Consider the following 8160-nt stretch of genomic DNA (forward strand, 5'->3'; position numbering starts at 1 on the left):
ATTGGGAAACTCCTGTACCTTTTGTTCAATTTTTCTGTTAACCCAAAATGTAGCCTATTAAAAACTATATGAAACCCAAATATCAGTGTCGATGGAAAAACTTTGACGGGAATATAATAATAGTGATTCATCTATATATCGTCTGTGGCTGCTGTGGGGACTATAGTTGTAGAGTTGAGTGTTTCAGACAGAGGCCACATGGCCTGCAAAGTGGAAAACGTGTACCAACTGGGTCTTTCTGGAAAAAGTGTGATGACCCCTGCTCTATCATTATGAATTCAGTGTTATCACGATAGAAGGAAGAAGTAACCAGTTCTGCTTCCCTGAAATACTGAGAGAGATGTTCGGGCTGGATTTTAAAGAATGAGGTGGAATTAAGGGTTTGAGGACCTTTCTCTTGTTTCCTATGTTTGTTTTGCATTTCATGGCATTTACTTAAATTGGCAGGCATCCCTGTGGGTGTCAGAACCTGCAATCACAGAAAATCAATGTAAGATAATCACTTCTTACATTGATATCGGTAAGAGAATGTCACCTGCATGGCTGAGTTTTTGACATTCTTAAATGTTTTTGCTTTCATTGACAAGTATAGTTAGAATTTTCATGGCGCTCTATAGTAGTGTGTGTGTGTGTGTGTGTGTGTGTGTATGAAGTATTTTGCGGAGACACAGACACAGTCTGAAGACATTGCCTAATGTCAAATTGCTCATAAAAGGATGTCCACTTTGCCACTTTTCCTAATTTGCTTTTATTCAACATAGCATGGGAAGTCCTGGCCACAACAATCAGGCCAAAAAATAAATGAGTGGAAGAAATAAAAGGCATTCAAATTGTTAAGGAAGAAACAAATGCATTTACAATTGCAACAAAAAGAATAAAATGGCTAGGAATAAACTTAATCAAGGAGATGAAAGGAACAGATGGAAAGATACTCCATGCTCATGGGTTGAAAGAATTAATGCTGCTAAAATGTTCATACTACCCAAAGCAAACTACAGATTCAATGCAATCCCTATCAAAATACCGAGAGCATTTTTCAGAGAACTAGAACGAATAATGCTAAGTTATGTATGGAACCACAAAAGACCCTAGACAGCCAATGCCATCTTGAGAAAGAACGGAGCTTGAAATCCCAGATTTCAAGACACATCATGAAGCTGCAGTAATTAAAACAGTATGGTCCTGGAACAAAAATAGGCAATCGACCAGTGGAGCAGAACAAAGAGCCCAGAAATAAACCCAAGATAACATGGTTGAATTAAAGTACAGCAAAGGAGGCAAAAATATCCAGTGAGGGAGACAGTCTCTTCAACACACAGTTTTGGGAAAACTGGACAGCGACATGCCAGAAGAATGACCCTGGACCACTCTCTTACCCCATACACAAAAATAAACTCAAAATGGATGAAAGACCTAAATGTGAGACCTGAAGCCATAAAAATCCTACAGGAGAACATATGTAGTAACCTCTTTGACATCGCCATAGCAACATTTTTGTAGATACATTTCCTGAGGCGAGGGAAACAAAAGCAAAAACAAACTACTGGGACTGCATCAAATAAAAACCTTCTGCACAGCAAAGGAAGCCATCAATAAAACAAAAAGGTAACTTTTTGCCTTTTTGTTCCATTTTGCCTTTTTGCTCCAACACACAGAATGGAACACACTGAATAGAACAAGATATTTGCAAATGACATATCCAATAAGGGGTTAATATCCAAACGATATAAAGAACTTATACAACTCAATATCAAAATCCCACAAATAATCCAATTAAAAATGGGCTGAGAACGGAAAGAAACATGTTTCCAAAGAAGATACACAAGCGGCCGACAGATACAGGAGAAGATGCTTAACATCTCTCATCGTCAGGGAAATGCAAATCAAAACCACAAGGAAATACATCACCTTACAGCTGTCAGAATAGCCAAGACATGGAAACAATACAGTGCCCATGAATAGAGGAATGGATAAAGAAGATATGGTGTGTGTATATGTGTGTTTGTATGTCTATGAAAATTATATATATATATATATATATATATATATATATATATATATATATATACACACACATATATATACATACATATATAATACATATAAATTACTCAATGTTATATATATTACTCAACCATAAAAAAGAATGAGATCTTAGGTTTTGCAATCACATGGATGGACCTAGAAGGTATTATGCTAAGTGAAATAAATCAGGGAAACACAAATGCTTATATGTGCAACATATGTGCTTATATGTGCAACATAAGCTTATATGTGCTTATATGTGCAACAAATAAACACACACACACACACACACACACACACACACACACACACAAAACACAAACAGACCCATAAATACACAAAACAAACTGGTGGTTGCCAGAGAGGAAGGAGGTTGGGGGATGGGCAAAGTGGGTGAAGGACAGCAGGAGACACAGGCTTCCAGTGATGGATGAAGCCAGGGGATGAAAGGTCTAACACAGGGAATATGGTCCAAGGAGTTTCAGTCACATTGTGTGGGGGCAAACAGTAGCCACATTTGCAGTGAGCTGTGCAGAACACACAGAGTTGTCAATCCCTATGTTCTACACTTGAAACTCATAATATTGTGTGTCACATTTACTTCAATAAAAAAAAGATCAGTTCTTGTTTTTTGTGATATTGTGCTTCAATGGATGTCCAAACAACAATAGCTGAGGGGAAAAGGAGAGATAGATAAAATGGACTTTCACTCCCATAACCCTCACAAAAACCTACAACCTATTGCCCTGTTTTTCTGCCAAAAGGTAGAGCTTTGGTTTCTGGGGCTAGAGTAAGAAATGTAGGGGTGCCTGGGTGGCTAAGTCAGTTAAGCATCTGACTTTGGTTCAGGTCATGATCTCGGGGCTCGTGAGTTTGAGCCCCGCGTTGGGCTCTGTGCTGACAGCTCGGAGCCTGGAGCCTGCTTCAGATTCCGTCTCTCCCTCTCTGTCTGTCCCTCCCCCGCTCAGTCTTTTTCTCAAAAATAAACATCAAAAAATTTTTTAAAAAATGTAAATTCAAGAAAGAAAGTAATGTAAAACCCAAGAAACAAATACCACTGTCAAGGTGTTCTGGCAAATGGCACATCAAAGTCAAAATTTCAAGAGTTACACTGCACCCCAATCATCCTCCTTGGCCTCCTTCAAACATAATACGATGGACCTGTTGGTGTGTCTATGTCGACCCTCATGCCTAAGTACAAGGACTTGTCCGTGTGATAGAGATGTGCGTTAGGGAAGTTTCTCCCAGGAGACGGAGAAAGAACTGGGCAAGCTCCACTTGCCAAATGGTAATGAAACTATTTAAAGAAGCATAAAAGCCATGGCTACGTTCCCCTCTTTTTCTGTAGTACCAGTAGTTAAAAGGCGTCCAACCAAGATGTCACAGAGGTCAGGATCTACTTAACCACAAAGCATGATCCACAGTTACACCCACATTTCAGAGAAACACTGGGCTTCTACCTGGGCTAATGTAGAAAGGATATATTGAACCACAAATAATGGATTAACGGATTCTCTACGGTGCTCTGCAACATGAATAATGGAGGTTTGATTACGCGGTGGGAGTTACTTATGGGTGCCAGCTAATCAGGGCCTGAGGATTGGGTCCTCCCTGCCTTTTCCCTGTGAGTGCTCAGAGGTGGCCAAATTCCTTTCTGGATGACAAATGGGCCATGCCAAGGAGCATAAAATATACAGCTTTGAAATGTGCCATGCTGTGCTGGCTCTTTCAGAGCAAAGCTGTGGGGAGCAAGGATGAGCTGTCCATGTGTCCTTGTCTTTGGGTGTGATGCTTACAAGGCTCTATGTAAAGGGACTGGCAGGTGTGATGAAGGGGGAGGCTTTTTTTCTGGGATTCTGGCAAAAAAAAATGACTACTCTGATATTCATAAACCATAGCAACTGGCAACTAAGAAAAATGATTTAGTAATGGAAGTCAACTTGGCAAGGGTCAACAAAATGGAGCACAGCATGATGGATGCAACTTATAGAGGCAGGGCTGATGCTGGTTCACCAAAAACATGGGTACCCTTACCTCTAGAATGAAGATCTGTCCCAAGTGGAGGCATGTTTTAGAAAGCAACATTGGCAGGTACTTAACTGCCATAGATTGGGAAGGAACAGAAAGGAACATCGCAGAAGCAAATGCTTTGTGCTAAAGAAAGAAAGAAAATAAAGAATTTTGGTCCCTCCCAAATCCCCCTGTTCCATTATAAAGACATGATGAACTTTATATGTTAGTTAAGTGATTTTTTCCTCAAGTGGGATGTTGGTATTGTCTAAACATTATAAAAACTCTCTTTTATCTCCCTTCCTGAATAGGCAAAAGTCAAGATTTGATTTCAGTGAATGTATTCCTTTTAATGACAAAGGGAACAAAGGGAAATGGACTTTCGGTGACGGGGAGGGAAGCAGAAATACGTGGAGAGGAGTGATTCCCACGGAGTATGTTTTCTTTCCCTCCGTCTATGTTGTTGCATCCATTCTCTTCCCCAGATGCCTTCTGTGTTTCTGTCCGTGCTGTGCTCCTGAAGCTGTCTTAGGAGCACACACTCATTTATTTATTCAGCAGGCACACAAACGGTTTACCCTGAGTTCGAGGGTAAAGCAATTAGATTTCTAATCAGATAAAGATGGGCTCGGGAAACAGGCTAGATAATTTCTTGTTAAGAGCAAGCACCCTTTGAAAAAGACCATAACACGTCTCCAATTTCATATGCCAAACGGATCTCTGAATGGGTCTAACTCATTTAGCTATTTTCCCAAAGTGACAGGTAATGCTTCTCCAAATAATTCAATTTATTGGGGGGGGGGGGGGGGGGAGAAAAGACTCTTGAATCATCTGAATAAGTGTGTCAAGCATATTCCTTGGAATCTGTTGCTGTGTTCAATTCCAAAGTGTATTCTCATTTTCTTGGAAGGAGACTTGGAGATTTAAGTTATTCGTCCAGTCAATTTTAGACTTGTTCACTTCCAGCATTGAAATCAATGTTTCATCCCTTTATACAACTTGGACTTACTTCCCCCTCCAAGCACCAAATATTTTACAACACGACTTCCACAACGAAATAATGATACTTATGAATCCCCTTCTCTAAAAGGTATTGGAATTTTGCCTCCTCGTCAATTGAAGATTTGTGGGTTATGTTCATTAGAGAGGAGTTATTCTAAATAGGACCCAGGCAGTGAATCAGTTGCTATTAAACTGGAGTAAATTCTACCATGCTGAGTTGTTACAGTGCAGATTTTTATACCAAAAAATAAACAGTGCTAGAGGTACTCTGTCCACTGCTGATGCAGTTATCTCTTAATCAGTGCATAGAGGCACCTGTTATATTTTCAATACGATATTCAAAGATAAAATATTTTCATTAATAACACCTTGGAATATTGTAGTCTTGAGAGCCAGAGGGGGAATGAGAATACTATGAAAGTATCCATTTCTGAAGGCACATGCGGGTAGGAGGCAACACTTCATTCCTACAGTGAACATTCCGAGTGCTTTCTTTGGAATTTATGTTTTATTTGCTGGTGAGGAAATGCCTCTTTAACTATATTTAAATTGGGGCTGCATGAATATTTTAAGTGATGGTTTCCATCAAAGGAACATTTTCCTTATGGAATGAGCAACAGAAAAATATTCCACTTGACTTTCACTGTAGGGTTGCAAAGCTATAAACCCGATCTTTTGAAACATCAGATTTCACCACCTTAGTTATTAAAATAAATAGATTGGTAATAAGTAGTCTAATTCTGGTCCTTTATACTATGACATTAAAAAATATTAGGAAAAATTTTTAAAAAACAGTGAAGTAGAAAAAAAGGAATATTAGATGGACACACATCCTCTAGATATATAAAGGCTGAAATGAACTTGGTTATGACCATGGTAGCTAACTGCTTCTTAGAACCTTCTCCACAAGGAACCCTTAGAGCCACCATGTAAGTGAACTGTGACAATTATACCTGATCTACAAATAAGCAAACTGACATCCCCAAAAGTTAAATCCAAACATGTGTCAGGCAGGGAGATTGATCACTTACCCAGGTGTGTCTACTGAATGTGAGCTCCTAACCACACATTCGAGTTCACAGCATTCTCCCTTTCTCAGGGACGGAGACTACTCACAGATCCACATGACAGCATTTGCCACTTGCAAAATAATTGTTGCAAACATTTAATAAGCACCTCCTGTGTACAAAAACAGAGTACTGGGGTGCCGGGGTGGCTCAGTTGGTTAAGTGTCTGACTTCAGCTCGGGACATGATCTCACCATTCATGAGGTTGAGCCCCACATGGGGCTCTGTACTGACAGCCCAGAGCCTGGAGTCTGCTTTGGATTCTGTGTCTCCCTTTCTCTCTCTGCCCCTCCCCTCTGGTGCTCTGTCTCTCTCTCTCTCTCAAAAATAAACAAACATTAAAAACGTTTTCAAAAGCAGAGTACTACAACAAGTTATACAGAGATGGGCAAAACGCAGCCCCTCTGAAAAACTTAGGAAGCTTGGGAGAGAGAAATTATAGGACATAATCTTAGTTAATAGGAAGAAAATATATAATTTAACCAAGATACTACATTCTCTGAGGACTACCTTTAATTATTTTGTTTGTGTATTTTAAATGAGAACACAATAATTCTGTCACTATAATATCAATTAAATTTTTATACATCTATTTCATTGAATATAAAGTTTAATTTTAAAGGGCTCATTGAATTTATAGTTGACAAATCCTTCTTATCCCAACTTATAATTCCCGGCTCTTGTACTAAGATCTGATTTTTTTTTTCTTGTTTACAAATCAAAGGGATTAAAGCCATTACAAAAAAAGTATCTAGAATTGGCCACTGTCTCTCTTGGGCATTTCTCTGAAATTTAGCATGGCTGCTGATCAAGTCTACTAATGGATATTTTAGTGTCTAAAAGAACACTGCACCAAGAGTCAGGAGACAGGGAAAAATATTTAAAATATTAAAAGTATTACTTGACCACAAGGTTTATCAATCTCCACAAGGAAATTATAATCCCTTCCCACTTACCTGACAGGTGGCACACAATCATAGGGTTGTGAAAGTCATTTGCTAATTATAGACAAATGGGCACATACAATGAACCATCACACGGAGAACATAGCTTTTAATTCATAATCCCCTCACATCTAACATACAACCTGGAATAAAATGAGTGGTCCATAATGTTTTCTGAATCAGTGAGTACATTTCAGCATCCCTACTTCTCCAAGAAGTTCACTTCTGATTACTTGGGATTTTCTCCAGTGCTAAAGCACTCTGTCTACACCAGCCTGAATCTTAATATAATGTATTTACTCAATCACTTAAGTCCTGTTCATTGCTTGTTTGTCTGTCTCAACATGCACATCAATTTTACTGAGAACTTTTTTAAAAAAAATTTAATGTTTATTTTTGAGAGAGAGAGAGAGAGAGAGAGAGAGAGAATATGAGTGGGGGAGGGGCAGAGAGACAGACACAGACTCCAAAGCAGGCTCCAGGCTCTGAGCTGTCAGCACAGAGCCCGACGCAGGGCTTGAACTGAACTGTGAGATCATGACCTGAGCTGAAGTCAGAGGCTTAACTGAGTCACCCAGGCATCCCTACTGATAACTCTTTGAAGACAGAAATTAGTACCATGACATTCACATCAATGGAGAGGACATAGGAAAACAGTTTGCAAATGGTAGAAGGCTCTATAAATGAGGATGATGATGATGGTGGCAGAATATTGACCTGGCCAAGCAGCCATCCTGCCTTCAAAATCAAAGCTGAGCTCACACATTGACTGACCTCCACATTTCATTCTTTGCTACAAATTGGGTTGAATATCAAAGTCCACTTCTTTGCATGGTACAGGAAGTCCCTGCGGTCAATTCCAATATCCTGAATTTCTGGACCAACGATGGCTGTTTCCTCTGATTACTATGCTGTCCTGGTTGGGGCTTACATGTGACACAGAAAAGGTAAACTAACAATTTCCACATACACCTCAGTGGATGAAAGGAGGTCCTAGGGCTATAGTTCAAACACATCTCCTTGTTTTGGTAGATTCTGTAGTGTGAAATACTTGTAAATAATACTTTCATTTCAACCATTCGTCATCAGTCACGAACTGAGTGAGGTACAGT

The sequence above is a fragment of the Panthera leo genome, chromosome Y (assembly GCF_018350215.1).
Source record: "Panthera leo isolate Ple1 chromosome Y, P.leo_Ple1_pat1.1, whole genome shotgun sequence".
In the NCBI taxonomy this organism is placed as follows: Eukaryota; Metazoa; Chordata; class Mammalia; order Carnivora; family Felidae; genus Panthera; species Panthera leo.